Below are 10,537 nucleotides of genomic sequence, written 5' to 3'. Positions count from 1 at the left end.
ATTACATCGAAATTCAGTATTCTGGAAACTGATCAAATTAGAAAATTGATTATATGGTCCGATAGATTCGTGGGACAAAATAACAACTGGACTATGATTGCTTTGTGCCACAGCCTTCTGACCAAATACTTTTCTGAAGTGAATCAAAAATTTCTTACTTCAGGGCACAGCTTTCTGCCATGCGACCGGGATTTTGCACTTATCGAAAAAAAGAAAAAAACAGCTCAACTTTATACACCAGCAGATGTGTGTCATATGATTCATTTTGCAAGGCCTTCGAATCCATGGCTCTATATGAATTTAAAAACTTCGAGATGCTAGTCAAAAATTTATATAGAAATCCTTTGTGCAAAATAACTACTGCAAAGTGGATACAAATTTCTAGAGACGATCCAAACACACTTAGAATACGTAAGCAGCATAATATAGCAGAAACATAGACTTCTTATAATTTGCACTCAAAAAAAACCAGAAATTATGCGAATTATACTTTGCCAATGCTCAGGAATGATCCAATAAAAGTAAGTGATGAAAAGAAGAAGGACCTTCTGGCAATGGCGTCGTATTTACCAGAAAACTATGCACAGTTTTATAAACAGTTGCCATGAAAGATAAACCAATACATATATTGATACTCTATACTATTAACTACATATCCGTTGTGAATTACATTTTGCGGAAATATCGTTTAAATTTATTTGAAATAAAAGATTTTTCTTTTTGTTTATAACCTTCTTTGTCTGTTTGTATTACTGAAATACAATTTTTTTGGTTTTGAAACCTTTACTTTCCAAATACGTTGACGGAAAAACGTTTCAAACGCCATCCTACTATATGTTATGCATAGTGGAATAACGTGTTAACATCCATTTAATTTTGGATATAAAACGTTTTTCCATTTAAAGAGTTTAATTTCGTTTTTTTTATTAGTTTAACTATTTTATTAATTTTTTATTTCAATTTCTTCATTCTAAATAGACAGATTACTATTGAAAAAATAAAAAAAAAAATCCAAAATAGATAAAACTTTAAGCTTTAAAAGTTTATTTCATTTACTGAACATTTCTAAATCGGTCGCTTACAACGTTATTCGCGAACATGCTTCAATTAATCAGTTATTTAATTATGATAACAATTTTTTCGTAAACCCAAACGTTTAAATATTAAAGAAAAAAACCCTAATATATATACTTTATAGGGTCTCCGACGCTTCCTTTTGGGTGTTACAAACTTCATGACAAACTTAATATACCCTGTTCAGGGTATAGTGAGATTATTTTTATCAGTATTGTGACCTAAAATAATTTACGAACCAGGCAATTTCGTAATAAATTGAGCAAACATTTTATGTTTTGTTGTATGACAATGTAAAGTCGTCTATGCGACTAAGCAGTAATAAAATATTTAAGTTTAGTTAGTTTGAAAACCCGTTTCTACTTTTTTTATTTCAACTACAACTTATCTTCGCATCTCCTTCTCTTTATACCTTTACTAGCCAATTTTCTTATACGAAAAGAATTTTATCAAGCCCTTTGCGCATATATGAGTACACTTAGACATTTAGGCACACCACTGTAGGCATATTGTAGAAAGTTGGGTAAACTCAAAACAAAAACTTTTGCATCTTTGGTTAGTACTGATTGCAACAGGAAAACCAACTGCCAGCGGGAAGGAAGCTAAACACGCAAATATAATTAAATAACTACAGTGAAGCAATTTGTTTAGTCTAAGAAAAAAGTAAACACATTAAAATTTTTTGACACAATCTTTCAAAAATGTTTATATTTTCATAAAAAATATGATTATTAGAAAATATAAGTTTTCAAAAAACTTAAATTTGTAATAAACATTTAAATATTTCCGTTTTCACCGAGTCTACCAAATTTGCCATTTTTAAGAAATATTTCCTTTTTAAAGAATTTTTATATTTTTATTAATTATTATTAGAATATTCTTTTAATATTTGTATTCACATATTATTAGGAAAATAAAAGTCATTAAAAACTTCAAGTGCGTAAAATATTTTGTTTGGTATTACCTTTTTTTCATAAAAAAGGCGTTATTAACAAAACATGTTATGCCTTCAATGCTGCAGAAATTTGAAAGCAGTTTTCATTGACATTGACTGACACACCTTTTTGCTTTTGATAAATTGAATTTGATTTTCAAACTACTCAAGCACGTAGGTTTTTATTTAATTCACAGTATTAATTATAGCCTTCAATAAATTAACTTAAGTACACGTGCACTACAACAATTTCGTAATTTTATGTAATTTTTTCGATTCGGTGAACTATTTGAACTTAATTTAAAATTTTATCCCTTTCATTTACAGAAATTTCAAGATATTCACTTTCATATGGTGAAGTCAACACGCGCGCCGAAAAAGTATTGGATTGCTCACGTGTGTGAAATGAAGCGAAAATATTATACGCAATAATAGCTTTATAAAAAGAATGGCGAGTACGTGTTATTTCTAGTTTTTTTTAATAGAATCACTCACTAACTCAATCTCAAAAAAAATAATAACATTGGTACGATTTGAATATGAAGGTAAAAAGGAATTCAATTTATAGTTCACATACATCACACACTGTCTGTATAATACTTGTATTTGAACAAAATTTTACAATTCTTTAACGGCAATAGGAAGGTAAATGATAAATAGCCCAATTAAAACTTCCTAACTATGATTTCAATTGCATATAGTGAAATATTTATTAAGAATATATTCTGTGGTTTGTTTGTTTATGGTATTTATTATTATTTGTCGCCCATTAAGACTGTTTTCAAGAGTAATATAGATTTAATATAAGCATTAATTCTATTTCATTTTCATACACTTATCAAAATAAAAACTGTATAGTACAATAATACTTGAATGTTTTTCTCGTATGCTATAGAGCAGTTCAGAAATGATTAAAACCCTTAAAAATCTGCTGTTTCATACAAATTTCTTATCATAATATGCAGCTTAGGTATTTATGTGGTTTTGGTTTAGCCACTTACTTGAAATACTCTTTAAACGTGTTTTTTATTTGTTTCCCATAATATGAAAATTTCGAACAATAAGTGAAATGTTAGTTCAAATTTTTGTAGTATAATTGTATGTATAATTGTTTATAAACATGTTGCAGGCAACACTAGAAAACATCTAAAAATCTCACAGTGCAATAACCACATGTTGCATGGTAACTTTCGCTTTTATTTGTGACAAGAGGATGAGGTTTGTGTATATGTGAACATGCGTCAGTTTCTCGTTATCTCATTAATTGTTCTCCTTTTTTTTGACACCTAAGCCTCCTTTTCGTAGACCAGGTCACATATATTGTCTTATACTTATGAACTAGTGGTGGTATTATGTCTCTTTGCTGAAGAGCACATGCGCATTTTCCCATGCACTTTCAAAATTTTCATTAATGAAATTGCCGGTATGTATGTGTATTTTCTTTACTTATAAAAGATGGCTTCAATCAGCTGATAGCCAACTTTTTTTGATTACCTGTACAAGCATATTCTACAGGGTGGATACATAGAAAAGTCAGAAACAAAGCATTTAGTCTATCCTTCAAAAACATGAGAAACATATACACTGCGTATATTTGTGATGAGCAGTCTACAGCTTCAATATCTATATTTGACATTTGTATATATAGTACATACATATGTATAAAATATTTCTCTAATGGCATAAATGAAATTATTTTAAGTATGACTTTAAAATTATTTAATAAATATAATTGGAATCATATCACACATATTCAATATTGTATGAGGCTTAACTTTATTAGCTTCTAAGTAATGTCAAATATTTCATTTTATAACAAGAAGTAAAAAGATATTTATCTCGTTTATACACTGTATGAAAATATTTGTTCATACAAAGTAATTTTATAAAACTTTCCATGTCTACATATATTAGTATCATATGAAATCAGATTTTAGTAGCTTCTTGTTCATTTGCTCTAATGAAATGCAACAAAATTAGTTCCATTATCCCTTCTTATATTGAAAACAAATATTTGTTAGTCATATTCATGCTAATGTCTCTAAATAGAGCAATGCAACGATACATTACTGTAAGCATTGGGGTTTATTTTTCTTGTAATTTATTTTACTTCTTTGCGGTTATGGGATAATCAATTCATATATTCTGTAATCTATGTACAACATGCTCGTTCTCTTAATGTTATTAATTCGATATTAAATATTTATTAAAAACCCATTAATAATTCTCCCTCTAATTTGTCACACACTCTTAATCAAAGTTTGAGTATTTAAAACTCATTTCTAAGCACATGTGCTCAAACTGTTTGCAGTGTTGCAAGGGCCACAGGGCGAGTGAAAGCATTTTTCAATTTAAGGCAATTGGTTTCGAAGCTCGTGACAGCTATTACCGCAGTTAAATTACTACTAAAATCTCAATGGTTTAGTATTTAAAAACTACTAGTTAGTCGTCGCACTAAGCAATATTTTGGGTCAAATGAAAGCCAAATTATTGTAATTTTATTATGCACTAGCAACATTAGTAGAAATAATTTACATATATATTAGACAAATTTTTTACCACGAAAATGGTAAATATATTAAATGGCATAAAACAAATTAAGCTTTATATTTTTACTCCTGTACGTGGTGACGCGGCGTATACGTAGCCAATTTATAATCCGTATATAAAAGAATGTTATTGACAATTACTCATTAGACTCATTTATCAAACAAAAACGGAGAAAAAATGGAAGCGTTCTACAGTATTTTTTGTGTTACTAATAGCATTCTTGCACATATATTCTTCATCTTCACTGCAAATAGCTTAGTGCTGTGGCAAGGCGCAGCTAGTAGTGCAGTTAGTAGCGGAATTATGGTATATACATAGAGAATATGAACTAAAGAACGTACTATAAACGACCTACGTGTTGCTATATGGTTTTAAAAAATTTTCTAAATTGCTGTAAAACTAAAGTAAATGTTTTATTTTTCAGTAATCTGCAATAAAGTTGCTAAAGTTTTTATCGGGCTGAAAAAGAAATAACCTACACTGTTAACCAATGTATCGCGGATAACTTGAACCTCATACAAATTACGATACTTACTTCTGTCTAAATGAAATTTGTATATCTCTGTATGTAGGAATATAAAATATGGCTGTCAGCACAAATGGCGGCCGAGCTGACGGTGGATTTTAACTGTTTGTTTGACTTTGAGTGCCCGTAAGTTTTCTCTACTGTCTGCTGTTGCAGTGTTATTACACTTAATATTGGATTACATACAGAATATATGTATATGTACTTACATACATTGTACATTGTACAAGAAATACATATACATATGTATTTATATACAAACCATGGTCACGTTTTGTGCTATGCAACAACAAGTCGCTTTCATTTATGTGAGTTCATTTTCCCAGCTGATTAATGTGACGGGCATAAATGACTTTCTACTTAAACTTCCTCTGCTACTTTTCATGTCAAATTAAACTCTTCAGTACTTACCATTGCATCAGGCAAGTAAGGTTGTACATCACTCATTTTTAAACTTGAAAAAATATCCGCAAAGGCATTATAGAAAACGTGGAATAAAAAAATATGTTAAAGAGGAAATTGTTTGCATTTCATGGCATTAACTCCTATACCCATGGGAGATTTGTGTACAAATTGCGTTAATGGAGGGCAATGATAACTGCAAAATAAAGCAAACTTAAAGCGCTACGAAAATATAGTTAAACTATAAAATCACATTATTAAATTTATATATTGAAAGAATGTGTGTCCTAGCTGAATTTGATATCAAACTCTTGCTTTTTGATACTAACCATTGCTTTGTGGCTCAGATAGTTTTAATGGAAAGTACTTATATAAATGAAACAAACGTATAAATAGCTAAGTAAGATTTATATATAAAACATAACTTTGAATTTTTAAATATTAATATATGTATATATCGGGTGATTTTTTAAGAGCTTGATAACTTTTTTTTTTTAAAAAAAAACGCATAAAATTTGCAAAATCTCATCGGTTCTTTATTTGAAACGTTAGATTGGTTCATGACATTTACTTTTTGAAGATAATTTCATTTAAATGTTGACCGCGGCTGCGTCTTAGGTGGTCCATTCGGAAAGTCCAATCAAGAAATTTTCAGTGAATGGGCCCTAGAAAAGTTGGCAGAAAATCCGCTTTTTTATCGACAAATTTTGTTCAGCGATGAGGCTCATTTCTGGTTGAATGGCTACGTAAATAAGCAAAATTGCCGCATTTGGGGTGAAGAGCAACCAGAAGCCGTTCAAGAACTGCCCATGCATCCCGAAAAATGCACTGTTTGGTGTGGTTTGTACGCTGGTGGAATCATTGGACCGTATTTTTTCAAAGATGCTGTTGGACGCAACGTTACGTTGAATGGCGATCGCTATCGTTCGATGCTAACAAACTTTTTGTTGCCAAAAATGGAAGAACTGAACTTGGTTGACATGTGGTTTCAACAAGATGGCGCTACATGCCACACAGCTCGCGATTCTATGGCCATTTTGAGGGAAAACTTCGGAGAACAATTCATCTCAAGAAATGGACCCGTAAGTTGGCCACCAAGATCATGCGATTTAACGCCTTTAGACTATTTTTTGTGGGGCTACGTCAAGTCTAAAGTCTACAGAAATAAGCCAGCAACTATTCCAGCTTTGGAAGACAACATTTCCGAAGAAATTCGGGCTATTCCGGCCGAAATGCTCGAAAAAGTTGCCCAAAATTGGACTTTCCGAATGGACCACCTAAGACGCAGCCGCGGTCAACATTTAAATGAAATTATCTTCAAAAAGTAAATGTCATGAACCAATCTAACGTTTCAAATAAAGAACCGATGAGATTTTGCAAATTTTATGCGTTTTTTTTTTAAAAAAAGTTATCAAGCTCTTAAAAAATCACCCGATATTTAGTTTTTTTTTTAATTTGTTTTTGTATTTTACTATAGTAAAAAAAAAAAAAAATTTTTATTAAATACTTTTCCAGGCTGTCATATTTTTTCTGAGCAAATTGTGTTACAAATTATCCATATTAATTACTGTGGTCTGCCTTTTCTTAGATTAACATCCATCTTTTGCGTTTTTGGTATGTTGTTTTTTGCGCCTCGATTTTATTTGTCTCCATTCATTTTATTACATTTGCTTGAGTGCGAGTTGGTAATTAACCATAATAAGTATCATGGCCTTAGTAAAAGCAAGGTTATGTAAAAGTATACTACTACCCTAGGTCTTTTGCAGATTTTCAGCTATTTGGTATTTCTATCTCAACAATTCATGTTGTCGATTATTTGTTACAGCATAAAGCGTCTAAATCAATAATTTTCGGGTATGTCGGGTTGAATTCGATTTAAAAATATGTTCTAAATCTTTTGTTTCATGATTTTGAAAAGTACACGGTTGATCATTCTGAACTTATACATATATCATTTGTTCGTTTAGACACGTTTGTAGAAAATTGTTTTGTTTAATTATTTTGGAGATACTAGTTTTTCGTTCAAATATTCGTTGGCTAACAAGCAAAAAGACAAAATAATGTGGTTGTGAATTGCTCATCATGGGTATTGTAGCAATGCAATAGCGTTATGTTACCACTATGCTAATTCCTTAGACCCAATTCATATCGAATTAGATCACTTGCAAAGAGGCCAACATAACAAACAGTGAGTTGGCAGAAAGACTCTTATTTAAAAAATGGTAAATCTCTTGAGTAAAAGTTTAAATAAAAAGTGTAGTTGGCTAGACAAAATTTATATTATTTTTGCATACTGATTCAATTGTTACGCTCTGACAACACGTGTAACACATTTCATCCATTTTATTTCCAATTGAATTTTTGCATCAAAAAATATGCAAATAATAATTAGTTCTTCTATAAACAATCCTTACTCCTTAAGATTTATGTATCAAATTGGAACTAAGTCAGCTCCGTCAGCTTTTTTGCTGCTTTTTTACATGTGAGTGATTACTTGATTGAGCCGGCTTTTTGTTTTATTGATAATCTGCTATTTATGTATAATTTAGTTTTTTATTTGCTCAAGTCTTATGGGTTACGATTGATTGGTTTATTGCTATTTGCTGTAACTAAGCAATGTTTACATATTTTCGCAAGAAGTTTTCGTCAGTTGGGCAAAAGTTTTCAACGTTTTCATTGCACACTAAATACAGAAGTAACCTTTGTTCTCTTACTAACTCAATAGAAATAAAGGAAGGCGCGATGGAATTAAATATAAAGTTAAAGGAAGAGTTAACTATTATGTGAGGCAATCACAAATAATATCTGCCTGTATGCATTGATGTTTGACGATGAATATCTCGTAAACGCTTAATTTAATCGAAAAATCATAAGAGACCATTTTTATAGAGCAGTAAATTTCCTACAAAATTATGAGTTTCATTAATTATTATAATTTTTTTCATTGAGTTATAAAATTCATAAGAAATAAAAAATTTTCCCAAAAATAATGAAACTTCAACCGGTAATATCTTTTAAACGGTTGGGTTTACGAAAAAATCATTGTAGACCTTTTTTGTAGAGCATTCAATTTCCTACAGAATCCAAGGAACAAGATATTTTTTCAAGTAGTTGGAAGCGAGATATAAATTTTTCAATCTGTTAATAACAAAAAATAGAAAACTCTATGTAAGAGGACCTTCCCGTTACAATTAAAAACTCATGTTTGGAGAGGCTTTCTTAGAGGTGTCTAAGAACCTATTTTTCCAAGGACGAAACGAAAAAAAAAAAATTTTTTTTTGAATCACTCTACTGTACATACATATATTGTTCTGCTAGTATTATGCTTAACTAAAAATAATAATAGTTATTTTTAAAATGTTCTTACATGTCAAAAGGTAGATATCCTAAACTATGCCCACCAGACAGTATTAACAGCTCTTTTGCTAGCTTTTATGTTCGTTGCATTGCATTGTTTATGAGCCTCAAGGGTTCATTACTATGCATCGTGCAACCGACTCATTATCAAGGGTCAGCTATGTTCACTCTTTAAACATTTATTGTGTTTATATGTATGAAGAGAATCCAAGAAAATACTGTTACAAATTCAGGTATTTAAGAATAGCAGATAAATAGTGAAGGTGTTGAGTGTGTATCAGACCACTGTATGCTCATTTTATAGTGATAGATACGGTGAGCCACTTTTTATTTGCAAACATTAGACAGTACAAAATGTACAAATATACAAGTTGATTTAAAAAACTGAAGCTGAGATATTTAAAGTAAACAAATGATTTTTAGATCACTTAAATGCATTTGAAAATATGTGAAATTATATTCAACTGACGTATGCTTTGTCTTAAAGTTCTGCAATTTACACGCATTTCCAGTTACTATATGCAATGTGGGAAAGCACTTAAGTTCCTTCAATTTAACAAGTTCTACACATTTATTTACAGTAACAATGCAATTCAGCGTCCGAGTAAAGCTTAAAGTACATAAATTAAGACACCTTGAACAATATAATATTAATTGAAAAGGAAAGCCCTTCAAAGTAAAGCAAAATTAAAAGAGCGATGAATGTGCAAAGTAGTTACATACTAACGAAAGGATAATAGTTTCGTTCATCTAAGGGTTGTACGTATCACCTCAAACTAATCGAGATAGATATAAGGTTATCTATATAAGTGATGAGGATGATGAGAAAAATTGAAATCCGACTGACTGTCCGTCCATGCAAGCTGTAACTTGAGTAAAAACTGCTACATCTGAATGAAACTTGATGCATAAGTTCCTTCGCAAAACAGTAAGGCGGCGTTCGTAGATGGGCGTAATCGAACCAGTAAGTGACAAGATTTTAATAATCTTATGCCACAGGGCGATAATGGGTGCAAGCGGACTCCAACGACGCGTACTTTCCATATAGCACAGTTTTTAATTCTTTTCGATTCTTCCACAGTATGCAAATCAAAAAAAATTTATATAACGATATATAGTAAAACTATGCACGTATAACATATTTGACAAAAAATTGTGCAGTTCGAACGAAAACTGTTCGAGCACTTCGGTACCGAATATCCGGACCACATTGTATATAGTTGACCTTGGACAAAAAAAAAATCGGTGAATGTTTGAGACATGCAATTGAAATTCGGAGAAAATTCTTACCTGGCAATAGTAATTCTGTGCTTCTAAAAAGGATTAAATCGGTTCAATACTTTCATTAGCCTTCCGAGGTACTTTACATATATACCCCAATATGTTAGTTATCTTAATTAAATTGACAGGGCGTATTTTACTCACAACAGTGTATGTTTGTGCCTTATATGGATAATATTGGGCGTAAATTTCATCTAGTCTTGAGTAAGTAATCTTGAGAGCATTTTATTATTAGAAAAAATATATAAAATTGGTTCAATACTATACTTAATATAAGTTCTTCCAAATTAACTGAACGTATAATTTTGGATACACCATAGCTTAATGCCAAAAATATAAGAAAATTGGTCGACGAGTTACCCAAGTTCTTAAATATTTTTTTAATATTTTTCATATGTTTTATCCAAAAGATT

The sequence above is a fragment of the Bactrocera neohumeralis genome, chromosome 5 (assembly GCF_024586455.1).
Source record: "Bactrocera neohumeralis isolate Rockhampton chromosome 5, APGP_CSIRO_Bneo_wtdbg2-racon-allhic-juicebox.fasta_v2, whole genome shotgun sequence".
Classification (NCBI taxonomy): Eukaryota; Metazoa; Arthropoda; class Insecta; order Diptera; family Tephritidae; genus Bactrocera; species Bactrocera neohumeralis.
The sequence above is the reverse complement of the archived record's forward strand: the minus strand, read 5'-3'. Positions refer to the sequence as shown.